At 35.6% G+C, this 16,279-nt stretch overlaps 1 protein-coding gene and 1 long non-coding RNA gene across 4 annotated transcripts in view; one reads left to right on the plus strand and one right to left on the minus strand.

Moving 5' to 3' along the window:
• LOC110255834 (uncharacterized) overlaps nucleotides 1-13,562 on the plus strand; it is a 31,504-nt gene extending 17,942 nt beyond the window's left edge. For both annotated transcript variants that reach the window (XR_002336705.2, XR_014820063.1), the window contains one exon: nucleotides 8,974-13,562. This is a non-coding gene — a long non-coding RNA (uncharacterized LOC110255834). The remainder of the gene's footprint in view (nucleotides 1-8,973) is intronic.
• Nucleotides 1-16,279, minus strand: part of LOC110255835 (uncharacterized) — a 1,104,139-nt gene that overhangs the window by 247,205 nt on the left and 840,655 nt on the right. The window lies entirely within an intron of this gene.

The following is a 16,279-nucleotide window of genomic DNA, read 5'->3' on the forward strand; positions in this document are numbered from 1 at the left end:
TTTATGACATGTGGAAGTTCCTGAGCCAGGGATCAAACCTGCACCACAGCAGCCACCAGAGGCACAGCAGTGGCAATAGCAGATCCTTAACCCGCTGAGCCACAAGAGAACTCTGCATCCTTATCTTATTAAAGACAAATATCAGGAATAAAGGATGATGCTATAATAGCAAACAAAATATTTTTCCTTTGCTAACTTATTTAAAGGAAAGAAAACATTTTTCCCAGAATGTATACGACAAAATTAAATAGCTTAAACTATTGTAATGCCATAACTCTTTCCTGTCCCCTTGTGGCCCTTTACTCTATTCAAGTTCACAGATCTTCTTTTCTTAATTTTACCACTGTAAAGATATTGTGTATTTTTTCATCCTAATTCTATGTAAAAATAGGATTCCAAAATAAAGTAAAACTAAGAATTTCTCTTGTTTCATAGAGAATACTTCACTTATCTATTTTTACAATAAGCACTGAAACAAGTTTATTCACTAACCTAACACATTTTAATGAATAGACTCTGTTGTCTTTCAAGGAGACTAAATAGAGATAAAAAAGATTTTAAAAGGTGGGAAATTGGGCTCTAATCATCATATACTTTTTTAGTAAGTTTGAGTAAGGAAGAACCTTAGTTAATGTGCAGTCTATTGAAAGTTCTCTGTTTAAGATCAACAAATAGGGTCACACCTGCAGCATATGGAGGTCCCAGACTAGTGGCTGAATCTGAGCTGCAGCTGCTGGCCTACACCACAGCCACAGCAAGGCCAGATCTGAGCTGCGTCTGACCTACACTGCAGCTCATGGAAATGCTGGATCCTTTAACCCACTGAGCAAGGGCAGGGACTGAACCCACATCTCCATGGATATTAGTCAGGCTCTTAACCCCCTGAGCCACAACAGGAACCCCAAAACTGTTATTTTTTAAAAAGGAAAAAAGGTGGAGGTAAAATCAGAAAGTGTAGTAGAAATCATAAATGTCCATATGCAAATTATTTAAATTTCCTGAGCTTTAGATTCCTTATGGACAAAATGGGATAACTTGACTCAGTGCTTTTATGTGGATATAAGGCAATATAGAGGAGATGGGCTCTTTACTTCCTAGTAATGTGTGCAAAGTCAACAAAATTAAACTACATTTTTTAGTTACCCTTGAAATTCTGAATATGATGCATATTTGGCTAACCCAGACACACTTGTTTAATATTTGGCAAACAGAAGTGAGGCAGAGTTTGCACTTCTGCTGCTGGTAAAATTTTGACTATTTACTTTCTTGAGGATACTTGATTTCTCTTTGGCAGTATTAGCAGAAATGCAATACAAAGTCACTGGCTTTGTGTGTGACAAGTAGCGGAGCTGAGCTGGTGACAAAGGTAGGCAAAGGTGTGGCATTGTCTGGAGGTGGTGATAACAGCTGGGCATGGACATGTTCAGTGTTCAGTGGGATTCCTGACTGTGGCAGTGAGCTCGTGTCTCTGCAGCTGGCTGCTGGAGGCATTGCTTTCCTATCCCTTGTCTGGTTCTCGGCTGTAGAAAAGTCGGTAGCTGCCTTCATGGTTTGGGAGTCATTCATCACTCAACCTAGAGTGCAACTAACATGTGTATAATATATATACACAATATACTAAATATATATAATATACTAAAATATAATTGGAAAGTAAGTGTGGCATAAATTAATTTTTCTCTGAATATAAAGTTAGGCTCATCATACATTTATAAATAGGTGTTCTCTTTAGCAAATGCAGATAAAGAAGTAATCTGGGTAGGGGTTCCAATTGTGGCACAGTGGAAAGGAATCTAACTAGTAATCATGAGGTTGCGGGTTTGATCCCTGGCCTCATTCAGTGGGTTAAGGATCTGGTGTTGCCTTGAGCTGTGGTGTAGGTCACAGATGCAGCTCAGATCTGGCATTGCTGTGACTGTGGTGTAGGCTGGCAGCTATAGCTCTGATTCGACCCTTAGCCTGGGAAATTCCATAAGCCATGGGTGGGTGCGGCCCTAAAAAGCAAAAAAAAAAAAAGAAAAAAAAAACAAACGTAGTAACCTGGGTAATGTGAATGTAGTCTAAGACTATTGGTCCATTGATTGAAGTTTTCTGAAGAATACCTATGTTGATATGTTGGGAAGTTGACATAAACATTTAAGTGACATGCTTTGAAAGATACAGATTGAGATAAATTGTATCCAATCCAAATGCAATTCAGAAATATAACTTTAATAAAAATTTAAATCAAAGCAATTTATAGATTGAAACCAACTATGTTCTTTTTCTTTGGAGACATAACATTTCATTACATTTACTTATGGGTACATGTGTGTAGTCTATATTTGATTGCTCCCAAGTTATTTGAAAAGTCTCAAAACAACATGGAGTGTGTTTAAAAACATATGTTACTGCTAATGTCTTCTGGGAAAACAACTATAGTAAGTCACCTTGTGGTCATCAAGAAACAAGTCAGCTTAAATAGTAATAACCAGCAGATGTATAATAAAGGCCAGAAAGTCTTTGGCTTCTGCCTCCAGCAAAGTAACAGGAAATGAACAAACGGTTAAGGACATATGGGCAGACTAAATATTCCACTGTAATTCGTTGACTAAATCAAGAATTATTGCAGAGGATACACTTCATGCTGTTCACTTAAAGAAGTTATAATCACCAATATTGCAATGTGTGCTTTCTATAGGCAGTGGTTTGTATCAAGTTATTAAAGATAAATGGCTTCTATTGTTTTATGTATTGAGTGCTACTCAAATTTCATAGGTTCTAAGATTTCTTAAAAGAAAGCAAATATATAGTGTTTGGTTTACATGATGAAAATATAATTTTAAATCTTGTAAGTTATAAAATCATACAAACTGAATTATGGATGGAGAATTTAAAATTGGAAGGGATCTTGTAGGTTATCATGTCCCCCCTCCCCCAGACATTCTTAGCAATTTTAAAATAATTAGTCAAGAGATTTAACTAGGATCACATCTATTGTTTCTCTTTTTTTAAATATTTTTACTTTTTTTATTATAGTTGATTTACAATGTTCTGTCAATTTACAGCAAAGTGACCCAATCATACATATATATTGTTTCTGAATCAGTTTCTTAATTAATTAGTTTGATAATTATGGGCATTTATCTAGAAATGTACATATTTATTTTCTTTATCCCTCTATCTCTGTTGCCATAATCTCTTACACTAAGTACACAGGAAATAATTTTTCACAGCAAGATTCTTAAAGAGCAATGCAAGAGCGATTTTTTCACTACTCTTGTCATGTGTTTTGAGGGCAAGCCTGAGTAAGGAAAGAGAAAATCTTACAGACACATTTGAAACCTGAACAGACTTCCCCACTGTTTTATCCTCAGGCTAGTACTGGTCTTCCCGTCATCCTCAGTTGGACCAGTAGGATGACAAGAACTTTGGATCTTTTGTCCTGAACCAGAGTAAGGATGATCAAGGGAAAGACAATGGTAGTTAGAAGGGGCTCAGACAAATTCTCTTTTTGCTGGACAACTGAGGTACCCCAAGGGAGACTTTGAATGAACGACAAGAAGGCAGTTAATGGGGCCAAGAGCCCCCTCAACACTGGATGGTGAGCAATGGTCTGCAGACCTTGATTGGCTCCTAACAGACTTCATTGTTCTTCTGGATGAGCAGAGGAGGTGCTAGCAGTTCCTACTTCTGACCCATTCCTCTCCATTACCTTCCCAAGGCCAGCACCTTAATGTCATGGCCTTTGGCAGCCTTCTAGGGACATGGTTTCTCTCCCTCTCCATGTGATCTTCATCTCATCTCTACAAGGAGCAGATACAAACGGTTTTGCTCCCCTGATTCTTTTTTATTTTTATCCTCAGTTTTCCTAAAAATCACATTTTTAAAATATAAAAGACTCTCATTTGTTTTGGGAAAATGTTTTTTACGCCTGTGCTAATAATACTGACTCTTCTTCAGATAGTGTTCATGACGCTGAATGACTACGACATGGAATTGCTGAAAAAACAAAGCGTGTAATTAATAGTTCGAGATACATTTCCCTGTTTATATAAGTAGACCTTTTTTTGGATGCTACCCTAAAGCCACTGCAGATTATAAAATTCTCACAGCCACAGAAGGCATTGATTTTTCTTTGCAAATACGCTGCAGCAGGGAATTTGGTGGAAGTCATCAGCAGAATGTTCACTGTGAAGGAGATGGTACCCTCATGACTTCAAAGATCTACGAACAACCTCATAGAATAAACATAGCCTGGGGCTAGTACCCAATTTTTAGAAAAATCATGCACTTCAATCACTAAGGATAATTTTTGACAAAGAGATTACAACTTCTTCATGCCTATTGTACCAGCACAGATGCACCCAGGGTTGAGCCTGACAAATGCCAGTGTGAGTAATGGGAATGGATCAGAAGATAATGCAGGAGTGATTGGTTTGTGTGAAAGACACAGATGGGGTACCGAGACATGCACATAGCCATTGCTACCTGAACAGTTCACCAATATCCTTGTGGAACAAGTACCAAGACCATGCTACACGTGCTGCTCTTTCATCCTCCCACTTTCTGAACACCTTCTGTACCAGGCAGTCGAGACTCTCCCCGGAACTGATCTGTCTAATCCTTATAAGACTTATAAGTATACAGCAAATATAAAATTTCCTGCATGTTAAATATTAGTGAATGGGGGCAAAAAGTATTCGAGATAACATAGGAAGTGTAAAAGCCAAAATCCTCAACACATTCTCCAGACTGCAAGTGTGGCACTATTTGCACCACACCACAGCCGCCCCTGGAACTGCTGGTAACATGATGCTGTCCTTGATGTGAGGGTGGCTTCACACAATGGTAACAGATGGCACATGTTGACCACCTACCACATATTATAAGTGCTTTGTGTACATTATTTTTATTTAACCTTTAGAGTAACGTAAAAAGACAGTCACTGTTATCTCCTGAAGGAAACTTATACCTAAGGTAGTGTCAGATGTAGGAAGTCTGATTTCAGTGCATACTATTACATGTTAAACTATAATTATATATTATTTTACATATTATACACACATATACGTATGTATATACACCTACACGCACATGATATTAAGATGTACGTTAAAAGATAATGTCCAAAATGCCCACTGCCTTTCTAGTCTTTTAGGAAGCATCTGTATTAATTTGTGTGTGGTAGTATGTGTTCCAGCTACAATTTTTTTTTTAAACCAAACTCATGAATGAAATCGTCGCCAATTTCAGTAGAAAAAGTTAGTGTTCATCAATTTAAAAATCTACATATTCAATATTGCACTAAATTCAACTACAGTCTGTAAGTGTATAGACTCCAGAAGTAATTATGCTAAATCCAGATAAGATAGATTAGATTTTATAGCTTTGTTTATATAGGTATTTATTACTAATCTACTTTTGTATTTCCTTAATACTGTGAGATACAATGATTAATCATTGAAAAGTAAACATGCTCCATTTCAGGCTGGGAACTCCAGGAAGCCCTCTCTGACTCAGAGATTACTCTGAGGAAGTTTATAAGGAAATACTCTTGGTCTCAATGCTTGTGAAAATAAAGTTCATGAGAGTGAGAACTTGGACTCGGATGCAGTCACAACCAAGATCTCAGCCAACCACAAGACGGGTGCTGAAGCCAGCCTGGATCCTTCAGATGTGGCAAGAAAACAGAACTGGAAAGTTCCTGGTACGGCTCAGGGGGTTAAGAACCCAACTGGTATCCATGAGGATGCAGGTTTGATCCCTGGCCTCTCTCAGTGGGTTAAGGATCCGGCATTGCTGTGAGCTGTGGAGTAGGTCACAGACACAGCTCGGATCCCAAGTTGCTGTGACTGTGACAAAGGCCAGCAGCTGCAGCTCAGATTTGACACCTAGCCTAGAAACTTCCATATGCCACCAGCGCAGCCTTAAAGAGACAAAAAAAAAAAAAAAAAAAAAAAAGGACAGAACTGTCATACTCCTACATCAGCTGATCACTGGATACAGGCTGCCCCAAGAAGGAGGCATGGCCATGGGCAAGGCGGCACCGTACAGTGAAGGGGAATTTTCAAGAGGACTGCAATCTGAGGACCAGCAGCACTCATGAAGCCAGAGCAGTGGCTTTTTCTAGGTTTCTCATTCCTTCAAATGGGAGTCACAAAGAGGTAAAGGGTCAAATCTAGAAAAATATAATAAAAACATGTGAAGAGAAATGCCTTTCTGAGAGAGAGAGAGAGAGAGAGGAAGGGAGCGACTGCCTTTCTCAGAATATCAACTTATGAATTTTGAAGGAATGATAGAATTTAAAACATCACTAAGTGGTAACCAGCATAACAACGATGAACTCAAATAACAACCACCAAAGGACTCTAAAACTTAGACATATGAATTTGATAAGGATTGTGGAGTCACGTTGTCTCAAATTAGGTCCTCTAAAATACTTAAAAATTATAAAGGTGAAAAGAGTTAATTCACATTGGAGAATGCCTTATTCAAGTGACCAGAGTTAAAACAACTTTGATGCAACTCGATATCATGTCCTACCTCACAACAGTAAGAAGGTGGCATCACTTCTACGATAGTTTCACCAGAAAATGCATAACCTGAAATTATGCTTGGGCAAACATCGGACTAACCCAAATGGAGAAAAATTCTACAAAGTAACTGGCCTGAAATTTTCCAAATTGTTAAATTCATGAAGATCAAGGAAAGTCAGAACAACTATACGAAAAGTGAGGGATTCAGAAGAGAAATGACAGCCAAGGGCAATGATTGGGTGTTGGATCCTTTCGCTATAAAATATTTAATTAGACAATTGGTAAAATTTCAGTGAGGTCTCTTGGTGTGGATATATGAGAATTCTCCATACTATCATTGCGTCTTATCAGTAAGTTTGAAAATACTTCAAATAGAAAGTAAAAAATAACATAAATGAAAAGATTTAACTTCCAGAGTTCCTAGAATAAATTAAATTATAATTACAAGACAAAAAAATACTTTAGGTATGTAAAATTATTAAAGAATTTGTTGACTATTTGCAGTTTACATCGCTCTGTAGTCAAGACATCTTTAAGCTTGATTCTAAGAGGAAAAGAATTTATAATTCATAAGAAGTGGATAAGCACTCACTTTCAATTCCATTTTCAAACTCAATCTGCTCTGACTCTTCCCCAATCCCATGGCACCTTGAAATACAAAATGTATATGGAGAAAGGTTTTGTTGCTAACTTGTTTATGAGTATTATTTCCTTTGGTATTTTATGACCGACTACTTTGTTGATATAATAAACATAGAGATGTTATTTAAAAATTTATATAAGTGGAAATAGCTTCCTATTAGAGTAATGCAGGAAATAAGAAGCATTATAAACCAAGTGATTTAGAAACACCATAGAAATAAGATGAGTAAGAAGCAAAACAAGAAAACCACTGTATATGAATATACTAAATATGCATATATTCCATTCAACTCAAGTGGGAAAATATCATCCTTAACAAAAAAGAAGTTAGAAAATAAATTTTTTTCTGCTAAATACAATTTTATTAGTACACTAAGCCTTCACAGTATTATCAGACTTTTGTAGCACTAGGTTTTTGCAAAAACTGTGACCTGTTCTTCAGTTGTCAGGAACTGGTTAGAATCAAATAATTTATTTACAACCTTGATTTTTATCATCCTTAGATGGGGTTCCTTTCCAGGCTCTGACTGAGCACAGTGCATGCATTATCACATTTAATCTTTCAAATTTTTAGAAGGTGTATACATCATTCCCTCTATTTAACTGAGGAGGATTGGGACTAATAACAGTTATGTAGTCAGTCCTAGGACACATGGTAATGGAGCCAAGGATTGGACATGGGTAGAATAATTTCTGAGCAGTTCCCTTAATCCCTCATGAGCAAACACATGCTTATGCTAACTTGAAACTGAAATTATTTTACATGTTTTGTTCATTGTTGCATGGATCTTTGTAAGTTTTTGTTAGCGACTTTCATATTTTCATAGGCTTAATAATCCACATGTCATTGAGCATTATAAATACACATTATACTTTCAGTACAAATATTAATTTTAAGAAATAAAAGGTTATACGATTTGAAGAAAATAAAATTTTATTGAAAGCATAGTAAATATAGGAATCATGTATTTAGATATATAAATATTTTCATATACTAGATATACTGTTAAATATGTATTAAGTATTAAATATTAAGTACTATGCGCAATATTTAATATAATGATTATTTAGTACATTTATATACTTATATCGTTTTAATTATATGTACATATTCAATGACATTTATATACACTATACAGAATGTAATTATTTCAATATATGGAATTTAGTTACATGTACATTGTACACTGGTGTGCTTTTTATGATAACTGCAACATCAACAGCTTTCTTACACAAATTTAGACTGCTGGAGGGATCTAGAGAAGCAAAGGGCCTAGATAGCACAGATAATCATTTTGTGACTTATCAAGGTTTGGCTGGAGGATTTTTTTCCCCCCCAATGAATAACATAGTTACATATTTTCAGAGGGAACTTTAAAAAATTTAATAATTGGAAGTTTGACTTATTGTTTTCCTAAGTAGACAGCAAATCCCTCAGCCTTTCTTCAGATCCCTAACAACCATTCTATGTGTGTCATCCTGTAGTTCAAATAGACATCTGCTGGAAAGAATGCTCTCACACGTACAATTTCCCATTTAGACTCTGATCTACTAAAATAAAGCGGGGCTTTGGAGCAGGTACATCCTAACCATAATTTCAAAAGGCTTAAGTCTTATTTCAAATTTGAAAGTAGAAGAAATGATATAAAAATCTGATCATCCTCTTAGAATTAGTGCTGTGGATTCTTGAGTAAATATTAGGGCTAATCTTCACAAAGTAGAGACTGAACAATAGCAGAGAAAAATATCAATTTTTGCATGCATCTTTCTAATGCAACTGAATTCTCACTTCTCTGTATTGTATATAAAAAAGGTTCATTTACTGTTGGGATGCTCAAGATCGATCTACCAGACAGCCTGGAATTCTCCTGTTTAGACATCCACCTAAGCCTCTGACGTCACCTTTCGCAGTCGACGGAGGATGGACTGCGTTTGTGAAAGAGCTGTTCTTCAGTACTGAAAAGAGACTGAGGAATCCATTGTGAATGGACTTGGGCAGCTTTGTTTGTTCAGTTTATAAACAGTTTGAAAGTTCTGAAACTTGCCCAGAACGCTTTGGCTTAGAGACAGCTGTGTAAAATTGCATAAAAACAAGTTTAGTTTCACATTGTCCCTAACGGTGGCCATGTGACAAATATTTTCCTTTTGAAGGTTTAAAATATTCGTTTGGCTGTTTAATCCAGATATGCCATCAAATATCCCCATTTCCCCGCAACAGTTCAAAAATTATTCATACTACAAAAAGTATTTTCAAAAGAGTATAATTTTTATCAAAGAACAAAACATTTAAAAACAAGAACTTGTTATTATTTACATTTGCAAGTGCATTCTTGGTTTTTTTTAGGCTCTATTTTATACAGCAGTTTTAGATTTACAGAAAAAAGTTGAGAAGGTAGTATAGAGAGGTCCCACAGAGCCCATACCCAGTCTCGCATACATCAACATCATCTGTTAGGTAAATGTGCCACAGTTAATGAACCAATATTAATTTATTATTTCTAACTAAAGCCCATAGTTTATTCAGATTTCTTTAGGTTTTACCTAATATCCATTTATGTTCCAGGACCCCATCAAAGATAGCACGTCACATTCAGTTTCAAGTATCCTTAGGTTGTTACCTTTGGCTGTGATAGTTTGTTAGACTTCCCTTGTTCTTCATGACCATAAGAGTTTTGAGGATTGTTGGTCAAAAATTTTGTAGACTGCTTCTCAATTAGAACTTTTCTGGAGTCTCCATTATGGCTTAGCAGAAACAAATGTGACTAGTATCCATGAGGATAGAGGTTCGATTCCTGGCCTCTCTCAGTGGGTTAAGGATGCAGCGTTGCCATGAGCTGCAGTGTAGGTCACAGATGCGGCTCAGATCTGACGTTGCTGGGCTGTGGTGTGGGCCAGCAGCCCCAGCTCCAATTCAACCCCTAGCCTTGGAATCTCCATATGCCTCAGGTATGGCCCTAAAAAGACCAACTCCCACCCCCCTGAAAAAAAAAACCCAGAACTTTTCTGGTGTTTCATTATTAGACAGGTATATGGATTTGGGGCAGAAAAATTACAAAGGTAATTTATTTTCACCACATCATAGCAAGGGTATACACAGTATCAATAAATTTATCAAATGTTAATATTCACTTTAATCACCTGGCTGAGATAGTGCTGGTTAAGTTTCTCCACAGTCAGGTTAGTCTTTTTTTTGCCCTATTTCTAAATTGAAATCTTTGAAAGGAAATCGCTATACACAGCCTACTTTTAAGGAGTGGGGATTTAGTTCTTGAAGGCAGAGTACTCACATAATTTATTTGGATTTTTTTCTGCAAGGAAGATCTGTCTCTTCTTTACAATTTATTTATTTATTCAATAACTTATTTACATCAATATGAACCCATGGATGTTTATTTCCTACTTTGGGTTTTAGTCTAATACTAATTTATTTTGTTGTTCAAATTCTCCTTGGCTTTGGCCATTGGGAGCTCTTCCAGTGGACTCCTATGTTCCTTTACTATGCACCTATCAATGTAGAGGTAGGTTTTGCTGTCGCTATTTTAGAATTGTCTTTCCCCCTGGTAATTATAAGATGATCCCAACTTATCCCATGTATCTCCTATCCCAGTTCTAGAATCAGCTATTTCTCCAAAGAATCCTTGAACCTTTTAGACTGAGTGTGCTTGTTGTTCCTTGAGTGACGCTTCTAAGTCTTCTTAGCTGATAGAGAAAAGAAAGTTATGTGTGTATGATGCTTCTAAGTCTTCTTAGCTGATAGAGAAAAGAAAGTTATGTGTGTATTGCTATATGTAACCATCTCTATGCATATTGAGCTAACCATGAGTTTATATAAGTCTCCAACTTCACTATATTACCACATGGATCATTTCAGCATCCTCTTTGCCTTATTATACTTTCTTATTACTACACTAAAAAACCTGGATCCCACTATTCACTATCCATTTACTTAATTGTCCAATTCCAGTATGTATATCTTAATAGTATCAGATGAGAAACTAGTTTATCAACTAAAGTACAGTGAAAACGTCTTGTTTGTTCTTCCTCTAGATTTATGGATTTCACACATATCCCCCATTTCTAGTTACTTAATTTGCCTTTACCCACTCCCTCCCCACATTCAGTGATTTTGTTTCATGCATTTTGTATTAAAACTGCATTCTCTTATCAGTTTATGTTCCTTCCTTGAATTGCTCCAACCTCCTAAATATTTTGGTTGTTTTTTTTTTTGTTTTTTTTTTTGCATACACTAAGGTTCACTTTTTATGCTGTTAAATTCTTTGGGTTTCAACATATGTATAACATTGTGTATCTATTACAGGATCACACAGAATAGTTTCACTGCCATAGAAACAGAACAAAACAGAAAACAAAACAAAACAAAATGCTGTATTCTCCTATTTGGCCCTTTCCTCCTCCCCTAGAACCTCTGGCAACCATTGATCTTTTAATGTCTCTACTGGTGTGTCTTTTCCGGAATGTCATATAGTTGAAATCAAACACTATGTAGTCTTTTCTGATTCGATTCATTCACTTAGCACACTGCATTTAAGTTTTATTACTCTCTTTTCACAGTTTGAAAGATCATTAATTTTGTCACGGAATAATATTCCATTGTATGGTTGTATCACAGATTTTTTTTCATTCACCTCTTGAAGGGCATATTAGTTACTTGCAGTTTTGGGTGATTGTGAATAAAACTGCTACCTACATTCACATGCCATTTTTGTGTGTGTGAATAAGTAAGTTGAGCAAATACCTCAATTGTGATTTCTGTGTCATATGATAAGATGATGTTTATTTTTAAAGACATGAACAAACTACGTTCCTACTGATTATAGGAGGAACGTTTTCAGTTTCTCACCATTTATATAATAGGTATATATTTTTTGTAGATGTTCTTTATCAAACTGAAATGGACCTGTATTCCTAGTTTGTTGATATTTTTTAAAAAGATTATTAATGGCACTATATTTTATCTAATGTTTTCATTTATTGATATGGCTATGTGACACTTCTTTTTTAGTCTTTTGAGGTAAAGGTTTATATTTACGGAACTGCTAATGTTGAACCCGTCTTTCATACCTAGAATAATCCTATTTGGCTGTAGTGTATAATTTTTTATACATTGTTGGATTCAATTCACTGATATTTAGTTGAGGACTTTTGCAACTTTAGAGATATTGGAGTGTATTCTTAGAGTGTATTTACACAGACACGCACACATACATACATATATATATGACTAAACTATGACTGCTCCCACTGGGAAACTCCCTTCTATAAAGAGAAAGCTAATCATTTTTAGCAGAAATATAAAAGAAATGACTTTTTCCCACTGCATAAACCTTATTGTTTTGATTGAGTTCTTATCTTTTTTACTAACAATTAATTCGGAAACATCATGAGGACAGGCATGAGGAAATGCTAAATTTTACTTTTTGACTTCTGCTTATTTTTCATCAAGAGCTTTATCAGTTAATTTTATGATATCTGGCTGTTTTATTATTCCTATTATTACTGTTGTTGTTGTTACATTGTAAGAAATAAATGCCTTGTATGAAATGTTTTATAAAATATGAGAAAAGGTAAACTTGATACATGTATGTTTCTTTCAACTTGTCTGTATCCCTAGACTTAGCAGTATTCATATTCTATAAACCAATGATACACCTAGGAACTCAGAGTTGCAGGCAAGATGATATCTCTACCCAAAATTTGTCACTGTACTATACATATTTTATCTTTGAGAATAATGGGCTCTTTAGTGCTATTTTTAACTTTTTTTTTTTAAATCAACGTTTCCACCAGTATGTTTCCTATTCCATTTTCGAGGTCTCAGCTTTTTTAAAATAATGACTAGAACACACCAGTGAATCATCAGCATTAAAAGTGTGCTCATGTTTTAAACAGAGCAATTTTCTTTCTGAAAATGCATTTTATTTTGCTTCTGACACTGAAATAAAAAGAAAGTGCAAGCAGGAAGCCACACTATTATTCTTGTCAGTAACAGTAAAAAGTTATCTAGAGAATTATATTAGCACTGCATCTTCAAATAGAGACTGCTTCTCTGACCTTCATTCACATAATAATTTTCACTTTGCTTTTGGAGAGAACTAAAAGATTTTTCTGTTTTTGACATTTTTGTTTTCCAAAAGACTGATGTTTCTTTTCTTTTCTTTCTTTCTTTTTTTGCAGTGTTTATATTTATTTATTTATTTTTCCACCATACAGCATAGGGACCAAGTTACACACACATGTTTTACTGTGCCTAGTTTCAAAAGTATGTTTGAAGCTACCATTTGTCAGTAAGTGATTCTTTTAATTTGATCTCTACTCTTGTCTGTATAATTAGCAAGCTATCTTTTTTGTACTCATGAAATAAATGAATCTGTGCTTTTCTAACCGTTCTCCCAGCTGATTTCTTTTTTAAATTAGATTTTATATATACTCCACGTCCAGAAGGGGAGACTCCAGATAATGAAAAGCATTGCAATGAACGTTGCTGAATAATCATAGAGTTGGGTTAGTATAGAAACAAAGGCCCTTTAAAAAACTATTTATTTATTTTTTTCCTGAAACCATGATATAATCATTAATATTTTCTGATGACCCTTGAGAGGTAGGTCAGTTAGAGTATCTTTAGTACTGATTTTCTAATCTTGTATGTAATAAATTAATTGCCCTGCAGGAATGAGGGCATTCAGTGCTGGGACCTTTCCCAGGCTCTGAGCCTCACTCTTTCAATGTGTGCTGCCAGTCTAGCAGCCATCAGCAGTGGCTGAGACAACAACAGCAGCAACGGCAAACATCCGGCCTCTGGTGAGGGGTTTATAAAGGGCCGATTGATAGGAACCCACTTCAAAATGCCTCAAATGGCCAGGGCAATGGCAATTTCATTCTTTGAGTTTCTAAAGATTTAATAGAGAGCATAAGCGAAGGTAAAATAAACTCAGGTCAACCTTGGATAATATTCCATTTCAATTTGACATCATTGCACAAATTATTATTAACGTATTTTTTAAAATACTAGGACAATAACAATTTCATTTGGGAGGCTTAAAAATTAATGGATAGCATTAATACATAAAAATAAATTTAAAATAATTATGGTAAAATAATTCTTTAGTTCTCCATTATAATTTGACACAACTGCAGAGATATTTCTAATGTGGCTTTTTCTAAACTTACAACTATTTCTTTACTCCTGTACTATTAAAGAAAATCTTGAAAATTTTGTTTGTGTCTTAATAAATAAACAAGTGGACTTTACAGAACACTGGAGAAATTTTGGTTTGTTTGATTCTTTTCTGGTTAGACAGTGGCTAAAGTGACAGGCAGCTTCATAGTCATCAGGTGATAGAATGGAGATATTGGATAAACAGATCTGTTCTTCACAACTGTGGGCTTAGTACCCCCCTTTTAATTATTATCTATTTAGATGTTCATCCTAAGGTTGAAGGAGTTATAAACTTTCATTATCTCTTGATAAATTCCCTGCCAGCTTTACTTATATTGCATGCCTAATTAAAAATAATAGGGGGAAAGAGTAAATAATATCTTTGAGTGTATCATTATCTTGGACCAAATATTAAGTGACATATATTGCCATACTTTACAATGTTTGAACAAACTGTGAAAATCTTAGAAGGAAAAAGACCAACTTTATTTACTAAAATGAGTATAATTCTAAAATATACTCATATTGGAGTTCCCTGGCTCAGTGGAAATGAATCTGACTAGCATCCATGAGGATGCAGGTTTAATCGCTGGCCTTGCTCAGTGGGTTAAGGATCTGGTGTTGCTGTGAGCTGTGGTGTAGGTCACAGACACGGCTCTGATCCCACATTGCTGTGGCTGTGGTGTAGGCCAGCAGCTACAGCTCCAATTCGTCCCCTAGCCTGGGAACCTCCATATGCCATGGGTGAGTCCCTAAAAAGACTAAATAAATAAATAAATAAACAAACAAACTCATATTATTAAGCAAAACCTAAAAACAAAAAGAATGAATTATGGTTTAATTAATAGTTTTCTTAGGTCTGGCCGTTATGACTAAATAAAACAGTATAACTCAACAATGAAATGCTATATGTAAGGAGTTCCCATTGTGGCTCAGTCCTAACAAACCTGACTATTATGGCCTCATTCAGTGGGTTAAGGATCCAGCACTGCCGGGAGCTATGGTGCAGTTTGGAGACGCAGCTTGGATCCTGCATTGTTGTGGCTGTGGAGGAGGCTAGCAGCTGTAGCTCTGGTTGGACTCCTAGCCTGGGAACTTCCATATGCTGCAGGTGCAGGCCCCTCCCCCCCAAAATGCTATACGATTAATTATGAAGTTGCTGAAAATTGCTCCTAGAGTTTGAGTCCCATTTAACTAAACTCTAACCTTGGTATATTAGTATATTAGGTACTCAGCCATTTGGAAATGCTTATGAAGACTGAAAAAATACAGTCATCAGGATGGGTATCTTGCTCACAATCAATTTCTAGTTATTTGAGGCAAAATGTTGGTTTAAACACTGTGTTTAGTTTGTTTAATCTCTATTTTTTTTTTTGCTACATTTCTGATAGGTATAAGCAGACTGAAAACAACCACCAAAAAAACAAACAAAAAAACCTAAAACAGCACCCCAGAGGAAGTCTGTAATTATCACATTACTTTAGATATACTTCCTGCAGGTTTTCCATGACATGCAGTAATTGCTAAAGAGAGAGAAGGTGGGTTCAGATTAAACGGTGATCTGAATTTCTCAAATCAAGAGACAGTTAGAAAATAGGGGAAAAAAAAGCCTGGAAGAGATGAAAATGGAAATAGAACCAAGGAAAATGGGGAGTATGTTGTTGATAAAAATACTCTCTAAACATTTCAGTTTATTTTTGAGGTTGTTGAAAATCTTGGGGGGAAACCTTATGTAAGAATTCCAATAACTAATATAGGATTTAACCAGAATTCCAGGCTAGAGAAATCTGACTGTATCTTTTAATTTTCTCCAAAGAATATCTCAAATACTTTACAAGCCAAAGTATCTGTAGAGGATGTCCTTTAATGAATGACTCACAAATAGCTTTTTCTTCTTTTTTCTTTTTTTGCCTTTTAGGGCTGTGCCCGTAGCATATGGAGG

This window comes from Sus scrofa, chromosome 11 (genome assembly GCF_054392235.1).
Source record: "Sus scrofa isolate SSC_HxYL_T2T_F1_AM1 chromosome 11, Sscrofa_HxYL_maternal_Yorkshire_Landrace_v2.0, whole genome shotgun sequence".
Taxonomy (NCBI): domain Eukaryota; kingdom Metazoa; phylum Chordata; class Mammalia; order Artiodactyla; family Suidae; genus Sus; species Sus scrofa.